At 39.8% G+C, this 27,917-nt stretch overlaps 1 long non-coding RNA gene and 1 pseudogene across 1 annotated transcript; both read right to left on the bottom strand.

Moving 5' to 3' along the window:
- Positions 1-27,910, bottom strand: LOC140531336 (uncharacterized). Its single transcript, XR_011976326.1, has 4 exons — positions 27,809-27,910; positions 19,428-19,509; positions 18,945-19,052; positions 1-654 (listed from the first exon to the last, which is right to left on the bottom strand). It is a non-coding gene; the product is annotated as an uncharacterized lncRNA (long non-coding RNA).
- On the bottom strand, positions 2,806-5,039 carry LOC140531335 (DDB1- and CUL4-associated factor 8 pseudogene; annotated as a pseudogene).
- Positions 27,911-27,917: the final 7 nt, after the last annotated feature.

The following is a 27,917-nucleotide window of genomic DNA, read 5'->3' as shown; positions in this document are numbered from 1 at the left end:
TCTTTCTTCTCTAATGTCATCATCTTGAGGCCCCACTGTTTCTCCCCATTCAGTATAAGCCTGTGACCAGCACTCCAGTTCCATCTAACAACTTAATATCAGACAGCTTTTAAGGGATGTTTAATTTAAATATGTACTAAGAACACATGTACAAGCCTCTTCCCCAATACCAACAGGCAGAAGTGTGCTAACCAGCTTGAACTAGCTGTGAGAGCTGATTATTAAAATTTCAGTGCAAGCATTTACACCTTGAATATTAGCAAATACTACACATCAGGACTTGATTTATTGTTTTGTTGATTTCTAGATTTTAAAAAGTGATGAAGAAAATAATAATATAGATTAAATTTAAAAGTGAATGAGACTTTTTCTGGAAAGACAGTTGTTAAACATTGCCTGTGAGGAACTACTCTCCCCTACGGCATCTTGGCCTCTAAAGAACAGGTTCAAAATTGATCTCATTTCCTAACAGCATTGGTTCCAAGTTCATGTCCAAAGGCCACATTGCTGCTGGTTCTTTTTTCAGCTTTTACTGCTAAGGGTCCAGACAGTGACTCCTGGTTCCTTGAGACATCTATACTGGGCTGATCTGGATTCTAATTTCTGGATTCCTGTGGCTCACTCTCTCATGTTCAGAGACTCCACTCCTGGCACCTAGAATAGAAAAGAATGTGAAACAAGGCCCAGGACTGAGGCCTGTTTCCCTAGGCTAAATGGCCTCAGAGTAATAAGGCCCTGAGGTCCCTCTCACTGGATGCCCCAGAGAGAATGAATCACAAAGCTCCTCCAAACTGAAATAAAGCCAAGAGGCAGGTGAAGATGAGTCGGGCCTTTTTGAAATCACTGATTATTCTATCTCCACAGCAATTTTAAAAAGGCTTTTTTCCCCCCAATCTTTTGCCAACCAGAACCAGTTACAGAATGTGTAGGCATGCTCCATAATCTCATCATGATTCTCCCAGAAACAAGCTTTTCATGAAGAGGTTGTGTAAGCTGAGCCCAAATGCATCGATGAAGTCTGTTCTCACTTCTCTCAGGGCTAACTCTGCCATTTTAAACTTCTACAAAAGACAACTAGTTCTGCCCCCTGGGCCTAAGTAGAACAATTATATTCCTTCTTCCATATAACCCTACTTGGAATATCTAAAGTAAGACATCGTGTCTCGTTTTGGTCTTTTCTGTAGATTTAACATTCCCAGCTCCTTCATTCAGCCCTCATACACCAAGATCTCAAGGTCCTTTGCATCTGATGTCAATCCTTTGGGTATTTTTCAGCTTATCAATGTCTTTCCTGAAACGCAATGACTAAATCAGTGCAATACTCCAGGTGTGGGAGGACCACCCAAGATACTGGGGGACTCATTTCCCTCACTGTGGACACCCCACCTAGCTTCATACAGCCTGTTTCCAATAGCTTGGGGGGGAGAGGGGGCAGGATTCCTGTTGTATTTATTTTTAACATTCTTTTGAAAAATTTTGAGCTCTGACTTTTCTCTTTCCCTCCCCTCCCACCCACTGAGAAAGCAAGAAATGATATCAATTATACGTGAAATTATGCAAAAACATACATCCATTAGCTGTGCTGGCAGCAGTTTATTTGAAAAAAGATTTGGGGGTTTCAGAAGATTGTAAACTCAATATGTCATAGATATGTATTTGCCCTTATTACATTTCATCTTATAGATTCAACCTACCATTGTAGCCTTTTGAGATTTCTTTAGATCTTAACTATGTCATACAAGATGTTAACCCTCCAGCCCAGTCAAATTGTAAATAAAAAATAATTTTAAAAACCCAGATCCAAATATAAAACACTGGGGCAAACCACCAGAGACCTCATTCCAAGCTGACATTAATTAAATATCATTGTGTTAATAAAATGAGTTATATGGCATTAAGTACCTCTTTGGTCTGGATTTTCAACCAATTTTGAATATAACTACACAACTGTCTCTAAGTTACATCTCTCCATCTTGTCAATAACGGTAACAGTTAGGATTTTCACAACTGCATTGCAGAAATCTAGGTAAACTATATCTACTATTAATCTAAACTTCCAGCCTATGTAATTTTTCACAAAAAAAAATGGAAGTGAAGTTAATTTGACATAACTTGTTCTTGATGAAGCTATCTGTGCTGGTTCTTTGTAATTACCACTTTTTTCTAGATGTCTATTAACTACACTTTTTTTTTTGCTTTTTAATATATTTATAGACATAAAATGAGACCTTTAACAGTGATAGGGAAAGGGACATCACCGCCACCGAACATACATTTCCTTAAAAGTAACAGAAAAGTTAACATTCTTCCTATCCCACCCCCTCCCCCCATCCTCATCCCTCTCCCCCACCTCTTAGCCAGCCTGCTTTAGGTGGTGAGGTGGAAGATGAAAGGAGAAAGAAGAGGGCAAAATCAAGTGCAAAACACTGATATGTAAAGGATGACAAAGAGGGGAAGAGGAGAGTGGGATGGTTGGGGTACAGAGGCAGCAGTCCTAGTGGGGAGTGGAAACTACCCTGAACAAGCAGGGATTGGGGGAAAGGGGGGAGAAAGGAGGAGAAAAATGCAACTTTCCCAGGCTTCAAAAAAAAATAGAGAAAAAATATCAAAAAACCTAAACCAAAGAGGAAGTGGCCCCTCCATTTCTACTCTGGCTTCATGGTGCTGAGCAGCCTTGGCCTTCTCCCCCAAAGAAACAAGAAAGAGAGGAAAAGTAACACTGCCACTCTCTGCCCCCCTACCCCCCCACAAAAAAAAAAAAAAAAAACACACTAACACGACAGGCTCAAAAAAAAAAAAAAAAGGAAGACAAAAGAAAAAGAAAAGATTTGGAGAGAGGTCATTTTTGCAGAGTCCCGTGCACCTCTCCATCCAACCACATTCCTGGACTCAACCTGCCCCTTGCGCATCTTAATGTTTTGTGTCCCTCCCTCCTTGAGTCTGTTCTTCCCCCTTGAATGTCTTTTTTCTAAAGCAAAAAGTCCAAAGCGCAACGCTGCTGAATGTGAGGGCCTCGGGTGGGTCAGGAGGAGAGCAGCCTCATGCCCCACTGAGAAGCAGAGCTGCCTCGCCTTCCCTACCCCTCATCCCTCATCCCTCCCGAGGGAGTTCAGGGCTCTCAGGATGGCATGCACTGCACCCGGTCTGGGCCCTCCTCCTCGTCCGATGTATCTAAGGAGCTGGGGGACTCATCTGAGTCTCCATCTGTGGCCCCGACCCTGGGCTCCCGTCAGCGCCGGTGATTTCGTCTCTGCCTCAGGTGGTGCATGAGGAACCAGAACATGGGGGGGTCAGACAGGTCAGTGCGATGCAGGTTGTCCTCGTCCCGCTCCCGTTTGTTCTTCTTAATCACATCCTTTAACCCAGTCAGCTCCGTGGAAGCCTCAGCCGTAGGTGCCCAGATCTTGACGTCCTGGTCTAGACCACTAGTGGCCAGCACAGGCAGGTAGGGGTGAGGCTCTAGACAGTTCACCACGCCTCCCTTGTCCCCTTCCATGAACTGGATGATCTGGCAGGACGATTTCTCCCAAAGAAAGATGTGCCCACAGTCGCTGCCGCTCACCACAAATTCGCTCTTAGGACCATAGAAGTTGACGCCTTTCACTGTGGCATTATTTCGGTGCCCCTTGTATCTCTTGATGTACTGGGTACCACTGGTGTGAGAAGAGTTGAAGAGATAGATGTCTTCATCACCGTAACTGGCAAGGAGCTCTGTGCCATCATGGCTGTACACAAGGCAGGTGATGTTTGCTTCGGACTCACTGTTTACCAGGTGGTGAGGACAAAATTTCTTCAGTACACCATTATTCTCATTCTCATCAATTTTGCGCTGGTCATAAATCCTCACAAATTGGTCTCGCCCACCCACTGCAAATTGGTGAGTGTCGGCGGGGTTCACGGAGATTGTGTATAGCCCGACTTTCTTCTCCTTCTCCTTCGTCACCACCAGTTTCGATGCTGGTCGGTCTTGTCGGAGGTCAATGGTGAAGACAACCGCATCTTCACCAGCAGATAGAAAAGTACAAGGGGAGTCTGGCTCAACAGCCAACTTATGGGAGGCTCCCTTGTGCTGGGCAACACGCTTGGTGTTTTTGCAGCACTGTGTGGCAGACAGCTCTGCTACCCGCACCTGCCCATCCCGGGCACACATGGCCATAGTTGAGTCACCACTGTTGGGAAGGAACTTGGCCTGGAAGACGTAACTTTTGTGGCCACTCTCAAAATTCAATACAGGTCGCCTCCGAACCCAGTCCCACACCACCACCTTGAGGTCATCGCTGCCACTGGCCAGCCAGGTACCATGCTGGTTAAAGTGCAGGGTGTTGACACAACCAGTGTGGCCCTCTAGCCTATGCTGCAGACGGAAGCGCTGCACAAAGACTCGCGCTCCACAAGCTTCATAAACAAAACAAGCACTTGAGCCCAGCTCCCTCTCTCTCAGGGCTGGAACGGCCTGCCAGCGGGGTCGGGGCATAGCTGATGTCTCTGAGGCCACCCAGTCCTCAAGAGCTCGTTCATCATCTAATGAGTCCTGTTCACGACTGGCCCCTTTGCGCTGAACCCCGCGTCGGGGCTGCTCTTCTTCCTCCTCCTCCTCCTCTGAACTGTCATCATTAATGGAGTAGTGACCAGTGGCCTCCATGCTGTCAGAGTCCTCGTCTTCACCTGAGCTCTCTGTGTCTGTGCCTCGGCTTTCTGTGCTGGTGCTGTTGGGGTCCCCCCCATCGTCTGCAGTTAGACTCAGGCTTAGATCTGAAGTCTCCACCTCCATGCCTGAGGATGTTTCTCTCTCCTCTTCTGTCCCAGACATTTCCTCAGGACAGCTTGATAAGCTTCCATTCGCAAGGTCTGTTTTGCCATCCGTGCTGCTCCCTTTACCAGACATCATGACTTGTATTTGTTGTAGCTAGTCTAGACTTACCACTTTATGGCTGAAGTAAGGCCTGACTGGACTCCGGAGAAAATAGCTCTGTAGATTCACTGAAGAAACTGGCCGGTCGCCACCACAACGCTGCTGCTGCCGTGGCCACAGCCCAACTCTATACCTTTTATATTCTAGGAGGTTGCCAAGAAACACAGTTCCCCTCAAGGGCCTATACAGGATGTCCCAAAAGTCTTAGTGCAGATTTAATTAAGCTTGATTTAATTAGTTACAAGGTTAAATTGGATTAATCAAACTTATTTGAAACTGTCCTAAGACTTTTTGGACAGCTTGTAGTTCGCAAACTTTCCATTTTTTTGAAAAGCAGGAGACTTACCCTTCTCCGGACCCTCTTAGGACCCACTCTTTGGATAATTTCTAATGTTCTGTACTGATTATATTGTCTGTATGTTTTTATTTCTAGTGTGCTTTAGCAGGGACTCTGAAGGAGTAAAGCTTTGAAGGAGGTGGGGTTGTTGTTGTGTTCATCCTTTCTTTTCGAAGATCATGACATCAGAGAAATGATGACATGACTTGTACTTGACTTTGATTTGAGTGAGGGAGGACTGTACAAGCCTCACTTTCTCCAGTGACCAGATATTCATCTGGATGACTAGAGATGGCCCAGGATGCAATGGGAGACCTTGGCCCCTTTAGTCTAAGGACTATTCAGGTACTCACTCAGTGTGAGATAACGCCCTTGTTCAGTGAACAGGTCTGATTAAGAAGTAATCAAGGGGTGTGCCCTTTAACGAGCAAAAGAAAAATAATTAAATCAAGCTGGGAGGGAAAGAGCAACAGTTACTATTGATAATCACTCAAACCAGGAGGGTCCAGGAAACAGCCTTTAAGTGGAGCTTGAGCAGGGACCTATTGTTGTCTAATCTATGGGCTTCAGAGTGCAGTATTTAAGGTTTTGAGAGAGAAGAGACAGGAGGAGAGGGGAGGAGGAAATCTAGCCAGTTAAACCCCAAGTTAATTGGGCATCCTCTGGCCATCCAAATTTACCTTACTTTGGAGAGGAGAAGGGGTATATGAAGTATAATGGAAGATAGGGGTAAGGCAATACTTTGAAACTAGATATCAAATTAAACATAGGCGAGAAGATCTAAGATGAAGAGGTCTTTATTTCCCCCAAAGGGAGAAGCTATTTTTGCACTCTTAGAGAAGGAGTGGATCCTAGGAAGGGGTAGGAACAGTTAAGGTGATAGTGAAGGTAAGGCAACAGTTACCATAATTTCTGGAAACTACCTGAGAAGGGGTCTATTATCCTAGAGGTCTGCTCAATGTATTCATCTGTCCCCATTAACTTACTCATACATCAGATGATAGCTCACCGATGTGTGTCACTGACACAGCCTTGTGTCCAACAATGCAACCTTAGAATTCCAGAGTTGGGAAATACCTTGCCCATTGTCACATAGGAATTAGTGGTAGACTAAGGACTCCACTCCATGTCAGGTGACTCCCAACTCAGTACTCTTTTCATTATAGCACATAGTATTTTCAAAGTGGTTCACACAAAAATGATTCTATCCAAGATTTTATATTCTATGTCTACAGGATTCATTTAAATCTTTAGACTTTCAGCCAAGGTGACTTCCTGAATTCCCTCACTCCAACAAACACTAGAAAATTAGCACCAGAGTAAATAATGATTAAGAAATAAATGAATAAGAAATTTTAAAATGATATTAAGAAATATTAAGAAGTTAAAAAGAAATAAGAGAAAATAGAAAATTACTTCTGCCACACCCACACTACACAAAAAGTCAGCCAGGTAATAGAAAATGGAGCTTAAAAACCCCAAATTAGCACCAGCACAGACAAACAAGCCCAGCCTTCTAGCATAATCAGTGAATTACTGATCACATTGCTAAATGATTGCTGCAGGTCTCTCTGTCTCTCTGAATACGGCAGAAATGGAGGGCCCAAGAGCCCCTTAGGAAAGTTATACAAATCTACAAAAAGGGCCCTTTGGGAGCAGCAGTGGCTAGTAAGGTTGAAATAGTGACAACAACTGCAGGGTAGTGTCACACCTTGATAGCTTAGGTCTCTAGAATTCTGTCCCAGGAAACTTTGAACCTTAAAGAGTCAAGGGGGCCTCATTCTTGGAGATAGAGGTCAGAGCAGAAACACAAATGACCCAGTTTGAGGCCAAACAGGGCCTAATACCCGATTTGAAAGTATAGGATAGGGTAGACCCTGGATCCAGCAAAGCTCCAGTTCAGGAAATAAAGTTGAAGATAGCAGTAAATCAATTAAAACACCAACCAGTACTGTAACTCATTGCAAATCTAGAGATCCCTCAAAAGAAAGAGAGAATAAATTTGGCAAGAGAGAAAATGAAATTAAAACTCTTGAGGAAAGAATCAGAAGCAGAATAAATATTTAGGTACTACAACTTACCCAAATAGAATTCCCTGAAAACTGTATTAAATCAAGTAGAAATTAATGATTCTATGAGACATCAAGAAATGGACAAAAATCAAGGACAAACTCAAAAGATTAATAAAAATAAAAGAAAATATACACTATCTTGTTGATATAAAAACAAATCAAAAAGACATAACTTAAGAATCATGAGATTTCCTGAAAACTACAATTTAAAAACAATATGAATACTATATCACAAAAAAACCATGATAAATGAAAACTGGTCACACCTATTAAAATCATGGAGAATAGTGAATATAGAAAGAATTCACTATTACCTCTTGAAATAAATTCCCAAAGGAAAAGTCCCAAGATTGTCATAGCCAACTGTCATGTAGATTGTTATGCAGAGCTCTCACATCCAAGAAAAAAATATTACATGCATCCAGAAAAAAAAGGAGTTCAAGTTCCAAGATATACAGCCAGGATCACACAAGATCTGACAATTTCTACTAGAAATGGCAGGAGATCTTTGATATAATATTCAAAAGGCTATAGACTTACAACTAACAACTTATTCAGCAAAGCTGACTATAATCCTAAAAGGGGTGGTGAAGGGGGAATTGATCTTTCAAGAATTTTCTGAGGAAAAGATCAGAGTACAAACACAACAATCCAGAAAAATTTAGAAAGGTACATTTATTTAGGTAATTGAAAGGAATTATGTGACTATGTAGTGTTAATAACCTAATAAAGAGAAAAGAAATAAAAGTTCCTTCAGAAACTTGATGTTTTCAAAAGATAGCAAGGAAATTATATAAGAAAAATAGTGATCCTAGAAATAGACTGATTTTGTTCTAAGAATTTGAAGACAGGAAAGAGGAAGGAGGTGAAAGGAAACACTAGTGGAGGAAGGAGGAATAAAGTATTGGAATTTGCTATTTTTCATAAGCCGAATATGTGAGAAGAGAGTATAAACTTAGAATGAAATATACAGAACCTAAAGAATAACATATATAATGTCTATAACTGTAAATGATCCTTAACAGATAATTAAATTCTGAGTAATTGAAAAAACACTAATGATCCTGTAGAACAGACAATGGAGCATATCTCCTTTAAGAAAGGAGGAAATGGAGAGAAGTCCATAAAGGAGCAGACTACATTTTCAATGGTCATTGTATGTGGTGTTCTTGCTTAATTATATTTCTTTGTTACAAAGGAGGGTTGAATCTGGAGGATTATATTTCTCCCCCACAATTCCCTAGTCCCCTGCCTGCAATAATATAAAGATGAAAGCACAGACAAAGCATAATTTCTAAGGAAAAGAAAGATTATTCTGGTGTTGGAGTTAAGGTTGGATTAGAGATGGAAATCGAAAGTAAAAGATTATTGCAGTAGTACAAGCAGATAGCAATGAATATCTGTATGACTGTGAAGAAATCTTTTGGTAGAATGGGTAGGATTTAATGTTATTGATTGGATTTAAAAAGTGAGGGAAAGGGCAGATTCCAAGAAAACACCAAGGTTTTGAACTTGGGAGATTGAATGTTACATAAATAATTTAATCAGAGCAAGAAACCAGGTCTTGGGGAAAAGATGCAATCCACTGTTGAGACATCATTGCCTGCAAAGAGTCTGAGTTTGAATTCTCCAGGAGGAGAACCACAACAGTAACAAAAAGAACTTTTATAGACAGTGATAGAAAAAAAAAATTAGATGGACACATTCACATTTACAGCAGGAAATGGAAACTCTGACAAGCTTCTGCAAAAAGAGTTGCCTGTCTTCATAAGCCTTATCCAGGATGAGACTTCAAAAGTTCCATTCACTTTTATTTATACTATCTTAGGTATACAGAATCACATAAGTCTTATAGATAGTTACAAATAAGGAAGTTCTGTTGGTCACTCCTTGGATAAATAGGTGTTGCATATAATTCTACTTGCTGGGTCCAGATTGTAGTCACTACTACAGATGAAATTGGGGAAAGACCTATTCACCCTGTCTTTCCATATAATGTTTTATGCAAATTGCCCATTCCCTAAGGCATCACACTGAACAAGCATTGTGGGATGTCCAGGAAGAGACCCAGGACCAGGTTTCAGAAACAAGGCAAGGCTGGGAACATACACACACGGTGGAGGTGCCCAGGAATTGTCCTGGGACTTTAATGCCTTTTGTGTTGGTATTGATGCTATCTCCCTAACATCAGAATTTAGTTCATATCTAATTGTTTACAAAATTGAAAAGGAACCCTCAACTTCAATGTAAGCACTCAGGCAAATATGATATATTCAACAAAGGGCAGGTTGTATTTAATCTAACAACAAAAAAGCAAGATTGGTACTAAACTTAGATTTTTGAAAAGATGTTTAGAAGATGGAAAAAGTGTCAGGTAGTGAAAGATTAGTGAAAAAATATAGCATGAACCTATAAAAAATGGTGTTATTGGTGGTATTTGAATGTAATAGAATACTGTTGTGCTACAAGAAATGATGAGCAGATGGACTTTAGAAAAACCTAGAAAGATTTATATGAACTGATACTGAGTGAAGTGAGCAGAACCAGGGGAACACTGTGCATAGTAACAGCCACATTGTGCAATGACCAACAATAGAATTAGCTCTTCTCAGCAATGCAAGGATCTAAGACAACTCCAAAGGACTCATGATGGAAAATGCCATCTACATCCAGAGAAAGAACTTTGGAGTCTGAATGGAGATGGAAACATACTGTTTGCTCTCTTTTTCTTTGGTTGTTTTGTTTCTCCTTTCTCATGGTTTCTCCCATTAGTTCTAATTCTTCTTTACATCATGACTAATGTGAAAATATATTTAATATGAATGTATATGTAAAGCCTATATCAGATTGCATACCATCTTTGAGTGGGGGAGGAGAGGAAGGGGGAAAAATTTAAAACTTGAAATCTTATAGAAGTGAAGGTTGAAAACGAAAAATTAATTAATTTTTTAAATGGTGCTAACACTAAAGTTCAGAATAAGCTGAGAAAAGTAGAAAATGTTAGATACAAAAACCACTAAGGTAACTTTCTTCCCTTTCTACTTAGTCCCACTTCTGTAGGGACAATTATACATTGCCACCCTGGATGCAGCCCACCCACAATAGAAAAGCACTTGGGGAGCATAGAATTAACTCCCCTCCCACTCCACCAACTCTCCCACTTCCCACATAATTCATAATGCCATTAAAGCACAAAGTCTGAATTTACTTCTCTACATTACGGTTCTGATCTTTATTACTCCCCGATAGGATCCTGTTTGATTGAGGAATTCTTCCACTGAATCCAGAAACTCAGAACAATACAAGAACCCAGACCAGTCTAGGATGTATTCTACTTAGTCCCAGAACTCTCCATCATTCCAAAGCTGACACCCTTTTGCTGCCATTTCAGGGGCTACATTTCTACCCTGAAAGAATTGCTTTGCTAATTATATTTCCCTTCAGGGAACCAAGTCCACAAATATTTTTCCTGCATCTCTTTTTCTGACCTCCTTGGTCTGATCTTTTCCCTTTCTTTAAGCCGTAGCCTTCTGACCTCCCTTTAAAGGTGTGAAGAATGAGAATCCTGAGAGTTAGAGCTTCTGGGTAATTAATAATCAATTTATTAATTAGGCCAGCAAATAATCAAATTTATAGTCAGGGGTCTCTCTCCTTACCAAAGACAAAATGATGGAGATCCCTGGATGTTTAAACATCTTTGGAAAAGGAGGTGCCCCTAATAGTTGAAAATCAACCCTGATTGGTGATCAATTGATAAGGGGATGGACATATTAATGAGGAAGTGGGCTAAAAATCTTCAACTCCTCCTGCTGAGAACATGAATTGATCATGAGACTCAGTCACCTCCAACAATCTGGACAAAGGAATCCCTCTCTACTCAGACCATTCTGGTTGGTTTTCTCCTTTATAAGCTGAGCTACTCTAAATTCTAATAGAAGGTTCCAAGGAGCTTATTTCCTAAGGGTAAAAACTTGTCTAGACTGGATTCTGTTTGTAAGGTCTTCTAGTGGAGTAAGGGCCCACCCAAGATCACAGAGCATGTACCCAGAGGAGTTGGGCAATCTCATCTATCAGCAATGTCCTTCAGAGACTAGCTAAATGACCTACAAGGGCAGGTCCTTGAATGAGGGAATAGAAAGGAAAAGCCTTGATCCTAATTTAATAATTGGTTATTAATATAATATTTAAAATAATCATTTCTCTCATTGGTCATTAGTGTCTACCCTAACTATGAACAGATAGGATCATCATGTAAATGGGAAAATAAGTATCCAGGACATAACAAAGGATTTATACATTATCAAAGATTCCTTTAACCTTTTTAAGGAAGTTCCACCTAATGGCTCACTGGAGAGAAAACTGGACTTGGAACCAAAGAACCTGGCTTCGAAGCCCAGCTCTGACACTGACCACCTGTATAACAATGGATAAGTCACTAAACCACTCCAGGCATCAATTTCACCATCTGTAAAACCTGAGGAAGGGACTAGATGGTTGCTAACATCTCTTCCAGCTCTTGGTTTGTGAATCTATTATTCTTTAACCTTTTTAAGGAAATGTCATCAATGCAGGATCAAAATTTTCCTCAGTAGCAGCAATAGGAATATCATGCCATATTTATCAGTACCAGAATAGAGGACTGCATATAGAGGGCGATAAGGACCCAGGACAATAGCTGGACATCCACATTACATAGATTTGAGAGGGATCTGAATAAATTAATCAACCAACAGGCATTTATTCAGCACTGATATGTACACAAACACTGTACTAGACACTAGGGATACAAATACAGGGAAAAGAAATAATCCCTATTCTTAAGGATCCTGGTCCTAACAGAGGAGATAAATACATGTTTTGAGTATATGCAGAATAAATGTGAAGAAGATAAATGCAAATAAACACAAAATCATTAAATACAATGTAATTTATGATGGAGGACACTAATAGTAGGAGAAATCAGAAAGGATTTCATGGACAAGGTGGCCCTTGGAAACAGGATTCTGTGAGGCACAAGTTAGAATGGAGTATAATCCAGGAATAAGGAATAGTGCAGTGTAAGTGTAAGTCAAGTGGGATTTTTTGTTGTTTTCTTTCTAGAGTTCGGTTTCCCAGGCTCATGCTAAATTGTAAACATCTGAAGGATCAATGTCCTTTGAACCCTGATAATTCACAGCTGTGCTAAGTCACATAGGTTTTGTGCCTTCTGGCATTGAGCCAGTTATGGGTGAGTCTTTGTTATATATTCTGGGAGGTTGGCATTTTGCTTTGGGGGCTCATTCATGAGAAGAAACTTTTGATTCTCTGGACCGGACTCTGAGTAGCTATTTGTTAAGATCCCCTTCCCTCTAACTACTCAGATGTTGGTGCTCTCCTGGTCTGGTGGTGTATATAAGTTGTTGTATTGCCTTATTCATACAGTTGAAGCCCTATCTGTTTAATCTCTGAGCTAATTTCTCTGCTTGTATTTTCTATACACTTCTTTCTACTTCTCTGTTATTAAAGTAAGATTGTTGACTCTTTTAAAAGTTGTCTTTCCTTTAGAAAAGTAGATCAAAGAACGTGTATTAGCAGGCTATCCTGGATGTGCTAGAGTACTTGCTACTACATACAGAGATGAGAGATAGAGCGTCATATATGAGAAATAGGAAGAAAGCTTGTTTAGCTGCATTGCAGAGTGCATGAGAAAAGAATACTGTACAATGAGGTTACAAGGATAGATTGGGGTCAGGTTATAAAGTACTTTAAAAGCTAAACAAAGAAGCCTACATTTTTTATTCTAGAGGCCATAAATAGTCTATCCCCATTGAATACGGGACTGATGTAGTCAAATTTTCTCTTATGGATACTTGAAGTTATATAAGAATGAAACTACATGAAGTTCCCAGGGACAATGTATACAGAGAGGACAGAGATGTGAGGGATATTTACCTTAAGGGATTAGGAGCAGGAGAAAGAGCTACTAAAAAAAGGTAGGAGAAAATTGGGACATTGTGGTATCTCTGAAAGTAAGGAAGAATATATATACAGAAAAAGGTTAATAGTGTATAGTGCTTAAGGAATATAAGTTTTTTTAAAAGTCCATTGGATTTTGTAATGAGTAAGCCATTTGAGAGAGTCATTGGTGAGGGTTATCCAGAGAAAGAAATCTGCAGGATGGGAATAGTGAAAGGTACAGGAGGTGAGAGATTCTAGAGTAATGGTCAGTGAACTATTAATATGACAGATTATGGTGTCGACTGGGAATACAGGCAAGTGAAATCAAAGTATGGCTATGACCTTGGAGAATAAGGAGGGGTCAATGGATCAGAAAAGCAAAGACCCCTTCATACTTCTACCTACATACTCTTCCTAGTGCACTGTTCTCTCTGATCATATCACTCCCTCACTCAAACACTTTCAGTGCCTCCTCATGCCCTACCAAGTAAAATGTAAACTCTTAAATTTGACATTCAATCTGACTCCAATATACCTTAACCAGTTTTGTTTCAGTCTAATCCCCTTTACTCTCAACACTGGAGTCAAACTGTACTAATAATTCCTAAATATTATTCTGTCTTTTCCCACCTTCATGTAAACACTATTCCCTATGCATGAAATTGTCTACTTAAATTCTTCTTTTTCTTAAAGAACTCATTTAGCTGCCACTTCCTCCATAAAGTTTTCCCTAATGGCCCCTGATAGAGTAGTCCCTACCTACTTGAATTTCCTATGCTGCTCTTTTTGACTTCTCCTATGTACTTATCCCCTTGGGAATACTGTAAGGACTATTGGGGACACTAAGATCTTTGTTTTCCCAAATACAACACCGAAGCCCACTCAGTCTTTGCTGCTGAAAGATATGTGTAATTAAGAGAGGAATTCAGGTTTGTCTGGTGGAGAATCCTGACTGACTCCTTGGTGTACCTTTTTCTTTTTTTTTTAATTAAATTTATTTATTTAACTTTTAACATTCATTTTCACAAAATTTTGGGTTACAAATTTTCTCCCCTTTTATCCCCTCCCCCCCCCAAACACCAAGCATTCTAATTACCCCTATGACCAATCTGCTCTCTCTTCTATCATCCCTCTCTGCCCTTGTCTCTGTCTTCTCTTTTGTCCTGTAGGGCCAGATAGCTTTCTATACCCCTTTACCTGTATTTCTTATTTCCTAGTGGCAAGAACATTACTCGACAGTTGATCCTAACACTTTGAGTTCCAACTTCTTTACCTCCTTCCCTCTCCATCCCTTCCCTTTGGAAGGCAAGCAATTCAATATAGGCCAAATCTGTGTAGTTTTGCAAATGACTTCCATAATAGTTGTGTTGTATAGGACTAACTATATTTCCCTCCATCCTATCCTGTCCCCCATTACTTCTATTCTCTTATGATCCTTTCCCTCCCCATGAGTGTCGACCTCGAATTGCACTCTCCTCCCCATGCCCTCCCTTCTATCATCCCCCCCACCCTGCTTGTCCCCTTTTCCCCCACTTTCCTGTATTGTGAGATAGGTTTTCCTACCAAAATGAGTGTGCATTTTATTCTTTCCTTTAGTGGAATGTGATGAGAGTAGACTTCATGTTTTTCTCTCACCTCCCCTCTTTATCCCTCCACTAATGAGTCTTTTGCTTGCCTCTTTTATGAGAGATAATTTGCCCCATTCAATTTCTCCCTTTCTCCTCCCAATATATTTCTCTCTCACTGCTTGATTTCATTTTTTTTTTAAGATATGATCCCATCCTCTTCAATTCACTCTGTGCACTCTGTCTCTATGTATGTGTGCGTGTGTGTATGTGTGTGTGTGTAATCCCACCCAGTACCCAGATACTGAAATGTTTGAAGAGTTACAAATATTGTCTTTCCATGTAGGAATGTAAACAGTTCAACTTTAGTAAGTCCCTTATGACTTCTCTTTGCTGTTCACCTTTTCATGGTTCTCTTCGTTCTTGTGTTTGAAAGTCAAATTTTCTTTTCAGCTCTGGTCTTTTCATCAAGAATGCTTGAAAATCCTCTGTTTCATTGAAAGACCATTTTTTCCCCTGAAGTATTATACTCACTTTTGCTGGGTAGGTGATTCTTGGTTTTAGTCCTAGTTCCTTTGACTTCTGGAATATCCTATTCCATGCCCTTCGATCCCTTAATGTAGAGGCTGTTAGATCTTGTGTTATCCTGATTGTATTTCCACAATACTTGAATTGTTTCTTTCTAGCTGCTTGCAATATTTTCTCCTTGACCTGGGAACTCTGGAATTTGGCCACAATGTTCCTAGGAGTTTCTCTTTTTGGATCTCTTTCAGGCGGTGTTCTGTGGATTCCTTGAATATTGATTTTGCCCTCTGGTTCTAGAATCTCAGGGCAGTTTTCCTTGATAATTTCATGAAAGATGATGTCTAGGCTCTTCTTTTGATCATGGCTTTCAGGTAGTCCCATAATTTTTAAATTGTCTCTCCTGGATCTATTTTCCAGGTCAGTTGTTTTTCCAATGAGATATTTCACATTATCTTCCATTTTTCCATTCTTCTTGCTTTGTTCTGTGATTTCTTGCTTTCTCATAAAGTCCTTAGCCTCCATCTGTGCCATTCTAATTTTGAAAGAATTATTTTCTTCAGTGAGCTTTTGAATCTCCTTTTCCATTTGGCTAATTCTGCTTTTGAAAGCATTCTTCTCCTCATTGGCTTTTTGAACCTCTTTTGCCACTTGAGTTAGGCTAGTTTTCAAGGTGTTATTTTCTTCAACATTTTTTTGGGTCTCCTTTAGCAGGGAGCTGATCTGCTGTTCATGCTTTGACTTCATGTCTCTCATTTCTCTTCCCAGCTTTTCCTCTACCTCTCTAACTTGATTTTCAAAATTCTTTTTGAGCTCTTCCATGGCCTGAGCCCATTGGGTGGGCTGGGACACAGAAGCCTTGATTTCTGTGTCTTTGCCTGATGGTAAGCATTGTTCTTCCTCATCAGAAAGGAAGGGAGGAAATGCCTGTTCACCTAGAAAGTAACCTTCTATAGTCTTATTTCTTTTCCCTTTTCTGGGCATTTTCCCAGCCAGTGACTTGACCTCTGAATATTCTCCTCACACCCACCTCGCCTCCTGATCCTCCCAGCTAGCGTTTGGGGTCTGAGATTCAAATGCTGCTTCCAGCCTTAGAGCTTTGGGCAGGGGCAGGGCTGCTATTCAGTGTGAGATTAAGTTCAGGTGCTGAGGTCGGGGCAGGGCCCCCTCTCAGGCTCAGTTCCCTCAGGGGGTTTATGCACAGACCTTCCACAATGGATCCAGGCTCCCGCCAGCTTGGGGAGCCCCGGTCTGCGGCCGCCTCTCAGCTTCTACCTCCCGGGGGGGCCTGAGTTATGGGGGCACCCCACTCCCCTCTCGACCCGCCAAAGAGACTCTCTCACCGACCCCCGTCACCTGTGGGTGGAGGGACTTGTGCGGCCGCTGGAGATCCCGTCCCTGAAGCCTGCTCGGATCTGTACCTCTTGGTGCCTTGGCCGCGGCAGGTCTGGGCTGGGCTCCGCGTCTGCAGCGCGACGGACCTTTTGCGAGAGGTTTGCAGGTCCCTCTGTGGGTGGAGGGACCCGCATGGCCGCTGGAGATCCCATCCCTGAAGCCCGCTCGGATCTTTTCCTCTCAGTGCCGCGGCCGCGGCAGGGCTGTACTCAGCTCCCAGTCCCGGCACCCAGTCCGCAGCGCGAAGGACCCCTCGGGAGAGGTTTGCAGGTCCCTCTGTGGGTGGAGGGACCCACGTGGCCGCTGGAGATCCTGTCCCTGAAGCCTGCTCGGATCTTTTCCTCTTGGTGCCGCGACCACTGCAGGGCTGCACTCAGCTCCCAGTCCTGGCACCCAGTCCGCAGCGTGAAGGACCTTTTGCGAGAGGTTTGCAGGTCTCTCTGGAACAGAAATCTCCCTCGCTCCAATGTTCCGTGGCCTCTGGGTGCAGAATTTGCCGTGAGTTACTTCCCTGTAGCCGTTCTATGGGTTGTGGGTTCGGAGCTATCGGTGTACCTTTTTCTCTGGCTTAAATTCATTTGGAGTATTAGAGGAATTCGGGGATGTATAAGATTGTCTGAACCTTGAACTAGACCATTATGTGTAACAAAAGGCTTTGATTTCTGACCTAGATGTAATAATCAGGAAGCAAATCTCTAATCTTAGCCTGGGACACCTCTGTCTCTTTTGTTAACTGCTAATAATGGCTATGACTAAAGAACTCTCAGTACTATCTTAAAAAGGAGAAGGTTCTAGCCATTATACCCTAGCAGCCTGAAGCAGAGATGACTTGGCTGGTCCTGAAGAGGCAAGCCCAAAAGATAGTAGCAGCAAAGAGCAGACCCAGAAGAAAGATACTGGGACCAAAAGGGCAACCAGTGGAGACTAGAGCCCCAGACCAGCAGAGCCTGTTGGAGCAACGCACATCAAAGGGATAGGACCAGCAGAGATGTTGTGCCCTTTGAAGAAAAGGCTTAGTGAGCCTCACAGAGCAACATGCCCAGCAAAGACCACACCCAAGTAGGAACAGATCAAGTGACAGCATTGAGAAGACAGCAGAAGGGATCCTTAATCATTGCATGTAGGAGTTGCCCCTCCTCAAATATACTCCATGAGTAGGCTCCTTATGTATGATCTTTATTAATTATTACTCTCATGGGGCATATATTTGTGGGAAAGTGTACTCTACATTTAGGGGAAGAATGTTCTCTTGCAAATCTCATTGAGCTTTTTCATTAAATACTTTTGCTTCAAATAAATTGTTTCCTCTGGTTCAATAGAAGAAAAACATGCATCAATAAGGAATAGAGAACCATTTTTAGTAGATGTGGACCCAAAGAAGACCTTGAATCTGGAGTAGCTATTCTGGGGACACCATGGGATCGATAGATGGAGTATCATAAATGCTACATAGTCATATAGATATCTCATCCCCTTACTGAATTTTAAGCTACTTGAAAGCAAGAAAAGTGTCATATTTCTCTTTTTATTCCCTGGAGCACCTGCCACAGTTCTTGGTACTTTCCTGGATTCTTGCTCTTACAAAGAGTTGCATTGATAAGTGATGAGTAACATTAATCTGGGAGGACTTCTTGGTTGAGGTAAGTTTTGGACAGGTAGGTGGTGAAAAAGCACAGACAAGTCATTCTACCCAGTAAATAAGGTATGTTCACAGGAGAGAAGTTATATAGATGTTGTGGGGTAGTGGTAGTATTGCACTGTAAGCATATCCTTCTGAGTGGAATCACTGCAGCCAGTGCTCTCTGACCTCTCATCAATAGTGTGTTCCAAACAGTAAACATTTTTATCTTCTGTTCTGGTGCCATAAGGCTAAGCTTAAGGAGAAGCTAAATGAGGTAGGACAGTATTTCATTCTATTCAAGAGGGTATTAGATTATTTCACTTCTCTTTTTCATTTATGTCAAACATTTAGATAACCCATTCCACTTATTTGTGTGGACGCAAGACATCCTACTACATTAATTCTTCCTTGGAAACAAACCCCAAAGAATTGACTGCCTTAATTCTGATAGAAATATAAGACATCAACCATGCCTGTAAAAGTATAAAATCCTTCAATTTCAGTTTTCCTCTAACTTCAAAACCTGATAAAAAGTATTCTGTAAGTTTTCAAGGTAAGCAATAAAGAAATAATCCCATTTTACCTTTCTCATCTCAAACAGTCTGCACAGCCTGTCATAGTCCAATGGCTTTGCCATTTGTCCTTTCTGACTCTTCTTGGAATGAGACCAAGTTGAAGTCACTCTGAAAATCTACACAATGTAAACCTTTGAGGTTAGTAGCATTTCAAGGGCATGAATTTCCTCTCTGCATACAAAAAAGTTTTAAGAGGCCTTAACTGAATAACATTTTCCCCACTTTCTAGAGGATCAGTATTAATAAATGACCTGTTCCAGTACTAAAACATCATAATGGGTAGAGAATCTTTCTTCTGAAGTGTTGACACTACAAGACAGGGAGATCATTATGCCTGTTAAAAATAAGGGAACAATGAGAAGTCCACCAGGTTTACAGGCTGGTCTTCTGAAATGGCTCACACTGTTTCACTTCACTATCTAATTCTACTTTTGAGAAACTAGAGATATCTCAAAGAAGGGTATGATGGGAGAGAAGCATGGTAAAGTTACCTCTATCATATAGTCCTTTCTTTTCCAATGAATCATTCAACAGAGATTTGAGTACCTATAGTGGGATATATGGAGTTCAGTCCTGAAAAAAAGAAAGTCAGCTCCTGTAAGATACGGAAGAAATTTTTCTTTTGCAGAGTCACTTTTGAAAACAAGCTAAAATGATGACTGAGGGTAGTAATGATGTCCATTGCTATCTGATTGTAAATAGGTGATAATTGAGTGTGTGAATAGAGTTAGAGAACATGACACAGACTGATGATAGGGAAATTACTTTGTTCAGGGGAGGAAGCTTTTTTGCATAAGATGATGATCAACTATAGGTTTTCCATCAATAAATATTTGAATCAATAAATGAAAAAAATGGTTGACTGTAAGTCCAGAATTTTGTTAAAGTTAAATTGGATTTCAAAAGGTCAATCTTGCTTCATAAGTTGGGTGAAAAATAACACGGTGTGAACAGAAGTTGGAGAGAGCCATTTCAATCAACAAAAATCGACCACCTATTCTGTGCTCATTAGTTTGCTAGGAGCTGTGCACACCACAAAGCAAGATACAATCCTTGTTCTTAAAGAACCCAGGGCATCATTCAAAGGCTAGAATGGAAAAATAAATAGAAAATTCAGTATGTTTGAATTCTGTTCAGAAACTGAAATCGAATGTTGGCTTTCATTTAGGAGCTATTAAGATTTTCCACTGGCTTTAGAGGATCAGGTAGCTGACTACACATACCCCCAAAGCTGCCTACTACTTACAAATAGAAGTATTTGTTAATATTGACCCAACTCATTCTGTGTGCCCTTTGACCTTGGCAAAATTCCATGCTCTCTACAGCCTTATACCTTGGAAATAGTCTGGTACCTTGGAGATTTGCTTAAATGGCATGACATACTAATGAAAACACTAGAACAGAGTCAAAAGACTTGGATTCAAGTTCTAGCTTTTGCAATTAGCAATCTCTCTGACCTTGAACAAAATCATTTCATTTTTCTGGATCTTTCATTTGCAAACTTATATATATATATATATATATATGGGATAAGTTGGACAACTCTTTGTATTTGACTGCCTAGGACATACAAGAAGGATATACAAAAGGATTCATTTCAATATTAATATCCTGTGAATTAGAAAACCTGAAAATAACCACCACTGCTTTTCCATAGAAACAACTTCTATATGTTTCCAAATGCTTTCTTTATTGTGATACTAAGAACTAGCCCATATTTTTGTGGTACTCATCAAGTTATGAAAAATTGCTTATTTAGTTATTACTTACTCAGTATTACTTATTCATTTATACAAAGAAGTCATTGTTTTACAGTTTGAGCTGGAATTATTGTTTTATTTGGTGATTAACAGTTTGTATACCTTGAAAAGTAGCTATTTATGTCCTTGGATAACTATTCCTGTGAGAAGTGTATATGTGTATATAAACATAAATATGTATGTATATTTATATATGTACATATATAAATATACATATGTATTTAGGTACACACACATATATATGTATTCTAGTTATCAAATTTTTATATATTTACTGCTAGTATATTCTCAATCTGTTTATTTTTTTTATTTTAGAAGTAGTAATCTTTGGTGTAATAAATCATTTTACCCATATATAATAAAATTCATTAACTTTGTCTCTAATAATATCTTTAATTTCCTTGACTGATAAAACCATTCCTCTCTTCCATAGGTGGAATAAATATGTTATCTCCTTGCCTGTTCATTTTATGGGATAATTTAGACCCTTAACATTTAGCTTTACAACAATTAGAGGTATATTTTCCTCCATCAGAAGAGAATATAAACTTTCTTATTATTTTTCTACATTAATCCTCACTTAAGAGACATTGTAGTGCCCTAGAAGATAGACAGCTGGCCTTGAAGCAAAGAAGATCTGAGTTTCAATTCTACCACTGATAAATTCTGGCTATATTACCCTGAACACGTCTTTTATCTTGTCAGTTCTCTCTAGGTTCCTCTCTAAGTCTATAAGTTGCAAAAAAGGTTACTAAGAGTTACCTCACCTGTAAGATCCCTTTGCCAACTAACTCATAGCTCCAGGCCCTAACCTCTCTAAACTTGGACTTCCCCTTTTCCAAAGATAGAAATGTTTATATTCTTTTGTTTTTCTAAGTTTTCAGGGTTGTTAACAATACTAAGGTTACTGTATCTTAATCAATTTCTAGATCTACCACTTAATTCTGAATATTTTTCCCATTCTTTATTTAATTCTGTGATTTTTCTAAACCTCTATTTCCTCCAGTTGATATGCTTTTGTAATTCAGAATGAGACATCAAAAACATTTGAAGGAAATTGTGAAATATGTAACACTTTAAAAGATATCAAAATGAACTCTGTCAACAGCAGATATACTACAGTGGGAAATGGAGTGTTATTGTTTTTAGAATTATAAGCATAGAGTCATAAGTTAATAACAAGATTTATCTATATATACAAATATTAGAATATTTATAGAAAATCAAACTATGTACTTTTAATTTTGTCATTTCAGCTAGCATTTTAAAAGCATAAAAAGTAGTATTCTTACACAAAAATTGATTCTTTGCTTTTGAAAATATGACTATATTTTTGATCAAACCCAAGGATTTCTAAATAGTTATAGTAAATGTTATGGGGTGCTCACTGTGAAGACATCTTTTTCATGCCTACTTCCTGAATTTCCATTTCTCAGAACTGAAAAGAAAAAGACTAGGAAATTAGCTTTTACCTTTTAGTACACCAATTAAGAATGACAATTTTCTTGATTGCCATATGACTCTCTTATGGCATCCTTTACCCTGTAACTCTTACATAATTCTTCATTAGTAATGTGTTGCAGCCTATTCACAATCATGTATCTCTTTCTTGTCCTTTGGGTGACCTTTAACTTTTATTCTTTAGAGATTGTCACATTCCATGGTTCACAGCCATATAGCATCACATGAAGAATATTGATGATAGAAAGATGAGTGTCTTTGTGAGAAGTCTGGGATCATTAAAAGCATTGAATAATTTCCCAAATTCAGACATTCAAATTCCCAAGTTAATTATTTAACCCATCATTATATTTGTTGGTTTTACAGTAACTTCTTGCTTAAGAATGAAGTACTGTTGTAATTGAATATTGTGGTTAATCAAATTATCATACATAGATGACCAATTTTCAAAGAATCAGCATATAATTTTTCAAAATTCATAAAGGATATACTAAAAATAATTTAATTTCTAATGTTTTTAAATTACTTTTGAATCTTTCAACAATTCCTAGTCATCCTCATATGCACAATTACTGTATCGCCCTAAAGACATAGAAACTGTAGGACTTAAATAGATGAAAGACAGTTTTTTTCCTATTAAGGATTACTGATCTACTTGATCAGTGATACAATCAATCAACTGATCAACAAGCACTTATTAAAGGCCTACTAAAACCAGGTGCTGTTAGGAGTTGAATATACAAAGACAGAAAAATAATATTCTTTGCCTTGAAGGAGCCTGCATTTCTACTGGGGAGATACCACGTATGTATATAAATGCTAACAAGAAGACCCTGTTTCTAGGCCCAAAGACTAAGGCATTTGCTCTTTCCCTCTCCATTAAGGGACTCTAATCAACTGAAGACCCACACATAGGGACCAGGGTCAATACTGAAAGATGCTGGCCTCTCAAGAAAGAGGCCTAAATTTACTAAATTATTTCACTCTTTATATCCCTAATGCAGAGTTCCGGGGAGAATCACTTAAAACTTAGGTTTGGCTCATATCTAGAGTTTCCCCAAAAGGAAAAAGTAGAAAGTGCGATGAAAATTAGATATGACACTTATTTATTTCCTCCACACTTAAGCACAAGAGACTCACAAGCATTCCCTGTCAAAGATTTAAACAATTAGCAGTAACTTATAACTATTGTGGTATTCTCCCAGGAGACTGATAATATAATACAACAAAGCATGAAACATTTTGTAAGACTACTAAATCAGCATTTGACCTTCACCTCATCTGTACACTGTCCAATCAGATCCCTCCAGGTCAGAGAATTGGGTTCATCTTCCTGTTGATGGTCATTTTTTCCAAGTTGTGGCCTAATTGCTGGGGACTCCTGAAATACAGCCATAAGGATAAGAGGACCCAGGAGCTCTAAAACCTTCAAACTCACACAGCTGCCTACAAGGTTGAAAATGTTTATCTCAAGGTTTGCTAACTGTCTCAAGAAAAAGAAATAGAAAAAAAACAAAGCAGAAGGTGAAACCAATGAACCAAAGCACAGACTCAAACTCATCTTGGCCAACACGTATAATTTAGCTGTCAACGTTTGACATTTATGTTGCCGTAGGGGAGATAACTATATTCTCCCACAGTCCTCCAGGGAGAGACTTGAAGACATGGTCAGTGGATGGGAAGAGACATAGTGGTCTAGAGAGTAGAATCATTCCTTTTAAAATCCGCTGAGTGCCCACTTTTCCTAACTTAGTGGCCAGTCCTTTCTGACACATTTTTGATTCAGCATCTCCTTTCCCTAAATCTGTTATGAGGTGAGGGATGAAGAGACAAACCCATCGGTTCTTAGCCACACATGTCATCAAAAGTTGCCTGGGGTGTCCAGCACGTGTTCCATGGGATTTACTCCAGTCCAACTCCCACTACCTAAATACTTGTGAAAAGATATGCAAAATAAATATAAAAATGCAAGATCGATGGTAAGTCACTAGCAGTTTGGAAGGCCTAAAAAGCCATCATGTACAAGGTAATGAATGATTGAGCTGTTTCAAAGCATAGTAACTATAAGTGACTATAGTAACTATAAGTATAGTTACTATACTATAAGTATAATAAGACACTGCCCTCACTCTCCTAGAGCAAGGCTGGTTATGTCTGCATTCTAGGGTGCCCTAATAGATTTGGCATATCTCTTCACTAATCCTAGCGGCTCAAGCTCCCATCAATTGTTTTACTCCCTTTGGTAGGTGCTTATGATTAACCCCTCAGTTCTAACTAAAGTCAATTGCTTTTTACAAAAGGATATTTACTTTGAAGTTATACCAAGAACACTCTAAAGCTAGGGGAGTTCCAGGATGCACTGGGAGACCTTGGGCCCTAGCTTTTGGGTAATTATCAATAGGAACTGTTGCTGTTTCTCACCCAGCATGATGTCTTTGTTTTTCCTGACCTCATTAAAGAGGCCATGCCCTGGTGACTTCTTAAACAGGCCTATTCAATGAATGAGCCCTAAGTGAGTACCTGCAAAGACCTTGGCCAAAAGGGTCCAAGGTTGCCCCGTGCATCCTGGGCCATCTCCAGTCATCCTGAGGAATATCAGGTCACTGGATCCAGATGGCTGTGGAGGAGAAGTGAGGCTCGTGACCTGCACAGCCCTCCCTCACTCAAAACAAAGTCAAGTGCAAGTCGTGTCATCATTTCTCTGATGGCATGGTCTTCTTCAGCAACAAAGGATGAACTCGATACCAAGAACAAAAGTACAAACATTTCCCCCCAACAATTTGGGGAAAAACTGGCAGCCTACGTTCCCCAATCTTGTCTAGGTCTTTGGAGATATTGAGTTCACTACTAACATAATGGCTACATAAAATTGGTTCCACCAAGTTACTTAATTCCAAACTGTGTTTCCTGGGACATAAGTAAGGGAATGGCTGCAAAATTTTGGACATTGAGACACCAGGATGTCATTCTTCCTTAAAATGAAAACACCACTAAGGCAGACAAAGACCTAAGGCCTCTTTTCATAGGCCCGATGTTAACCCAAATGAGGAGAGGAATTAATATCTCTCCCCTTATGATTTTGTCTCTCATCAAACAGCATCAGTGAAGGAGTCCAAGATGCCCCCCAGTGATGTTGGCAGGGCTCTCACTGCTAGTCTTTTTTTGAATGCTTCCACAGTTGATCACAGTTGACTCCTGTTCACATGGCCAACCAGGACTATTCATAGAATGTCTCCACAAATCTCCAACAACTCTCCATTTTACTTCCATGTTATTACACATCACAACTTTCCTGGCAGGAAGCTCCCCAGCCTCTCTGAATTGGAAGACATGTGAGGTAGTCTGTACATGTACCAATCCCCCACTACAGAAATGAACTAGGGATGCTAAGAAGCAAAAGGTGAGAAAGGAGGCCATTTTAGCACAATGAGGTGGTACAGTGTTTAGAGAATTGGACCTAGCGTCAGGAAGATATGAATTTAAATCCAGCCTCAGACATTTACTAGCTATGTCATTTAACCTGTCTACCTCAGTTTCCCCATCTGTAAATGGGGGTAATAGGTACCTAACACCCAGGGTTGTTGTGAAGATCAAATAAGATGATCATTGTCAAGCACTTAGCCAATGCATGGCACATAGTAGGCACTATGTAAAAGTTAGTTATTATTACCGTTATTATTCTAGCCATAGGAGACAGCTCATACAAAGGCATGGAGGAGGAAGATGAAGTGTCATTGGTAAAGAATAGCAGGGCCAGTTTGGCTGGATCGTAGAGTGCATGAGGGAGAATAATACACAACAAAGCTAGAAAGGTGGATTGAAGTCCCCTTGTGAAGGGCTTTAAATGCCAAACAGAGGAGTTTAGATTTGACCCTAGACATAAAAAGAAGGTGGTGGAGTTTATTGACTTATTCAGACAGTAAAGTTGAGACTGAACTTTAGGAAAATCACTTTGGCAGCTGTGTGAAGAATGGATTAGAGAAGGGAAAGACAAGATGGAATGACCAGGTGAGAAGATATACAAAACCACACAAGACGAGAACCTGATCTAGCATGGTAGCCGTGCAATTACAGAGAGAGAATGGATTTGAAAGATGCAGTGAAAGTATAAATAATGCTTTGTAATTGATTGGATATGTATGTTGAGGAAGAGTGAACTGGGTAGTTGGAAGGATAAGTTTGTCTCCAACAGAAATAGGACAGTTTGGCAGAGAGCTGGGTTTGGTGGGATCTACCTGAGTTTTGTTTTGGATATGTAGAGTTTGAGATGCCTAGCAGGCATCTCAGTTAAAATGTCTGAAAGGCAGTTGATAAAATGGAACTGGTGCTTAGGAAAGAGACTAGGATTAGATTTCTATATCTGAGTGTATGCAATGACATGACGTTTAAACATGTAGGAACTGATAAGGAGGGAGAGAGAAAGAGGGAAAGAGAGAGACAGAGAGGAAGAAAAGGATACAGTCCAGCATCTTGGGGTATATCCACAGTTATGAACTGGCTCATGGATGATGATGCAAGAGAGGAGCCTGAGCTCAGAACTGGGTTTGGGAAATAAAAGAGCCAAGAGAGTGCAGAGTCCTAAAAATACAAAGAGAAGTGATAGTCTTGAACAAGATGGGAGTCGATAAAGTCAAATACTTCAGAGTACCTAAGAATGATGAGGGTTAAGAAAAAATCATTTGAATAAGAGATCAGTGATCATTTTGGAGAAAGCAATTTCAGTTGGGTGATGAAGAAGGAAGCCAATTCCAAAGGGTTGTGGAGTAAGAGAAAAGGAAGTGGAGGCAATAAATAAAGACATCATATCTCCCGCTAAAGAGTCATGAAAAAGAAGAGAATTATAGGACAGTAGCTTGAGATTGTGAAGTCAAGAGAGACTTTTTAAAGGGGAAGCCTACGTGTATTTGTACAATATAGGGAAGGAACCACTAAATAGGGAGAGATTAAAGATTAGCAAGAGGGAGGATGATGAGGGACAACTGCTGGAGGTGTTAGGGGATACATGTGAAAGGAAAGGGAGAAAAAAGATCAATCAAAAATCACTTAAATAAAATGTGATTTTAATCAGTTTAGTTTATACTGTTATTTGTTTTTAAAAGTTTTTAAAATGTTCTATTCATCTGGTTTTTAAGTTCAGAATTGGGAACGTAACTAAAATAATAATAAAAATAAAATTTTATATGGATGGTTTAATAATAGCTAACATTGACATAATGCTTACTATGTACCAGACGCTGCTGTGCTAAGTGTTTTATAATTATTATCTCCTTTAATGCTCACAATAACCCTATCACTGTTTTACAGCTGAGGAAACTGAGACAAACAGAAGTTAAGTGACTTCCCCAAGGTCATGCAGATAGTAAATGTCTGAGGTTGGATTTGAACTCAGGTCTTCCTGACTCCAGGCCTTCAGCTCTGTATACTGTGTCACCTAGTTACCCAGTTAAGTAAAGGGGAAATCATAGGATGGTGAATATCTACTTATCATATTTTTCATTCATTAATTATATGCAATTTTTAAAGATATTATTTTCTTAATTCAATTCAAATTCAAATCAAAAGTTCAACACACATTCATAAAATGCCTACTCTGTGTCAGTCACTTTGTTAGGCGCTGGAAATATAAAGACAAAAAGGAAAACAATTCTTACCTTCAAGGAACTTGACACTCTACTTGTTGGTGGAGGGAAGGGAGGACATATGCATGCCCAAAAGGAAATATAATATATATGTGTGACCCTGAGTTGCTAAGACCCAGCA

Source organism: Notamacropus eugenii, chromosome 3, assembly GCF_028372415.1.
Source record: "Notamacropus eugenii isolate mMacEug1 chromosome 3, mMacEug1.pri_v2, whole genome shotgun sequence".
Classification (NCBI taxonomy): Eukaryota; Metazoa; Chordata; class Mammalia; order Diprotodontia; family Macropodidae; genus Notamacropus; species Notamacropus eugenii.
This window is presented reverse-complemented; position numbering and strand designations above follow the sequence as displayed.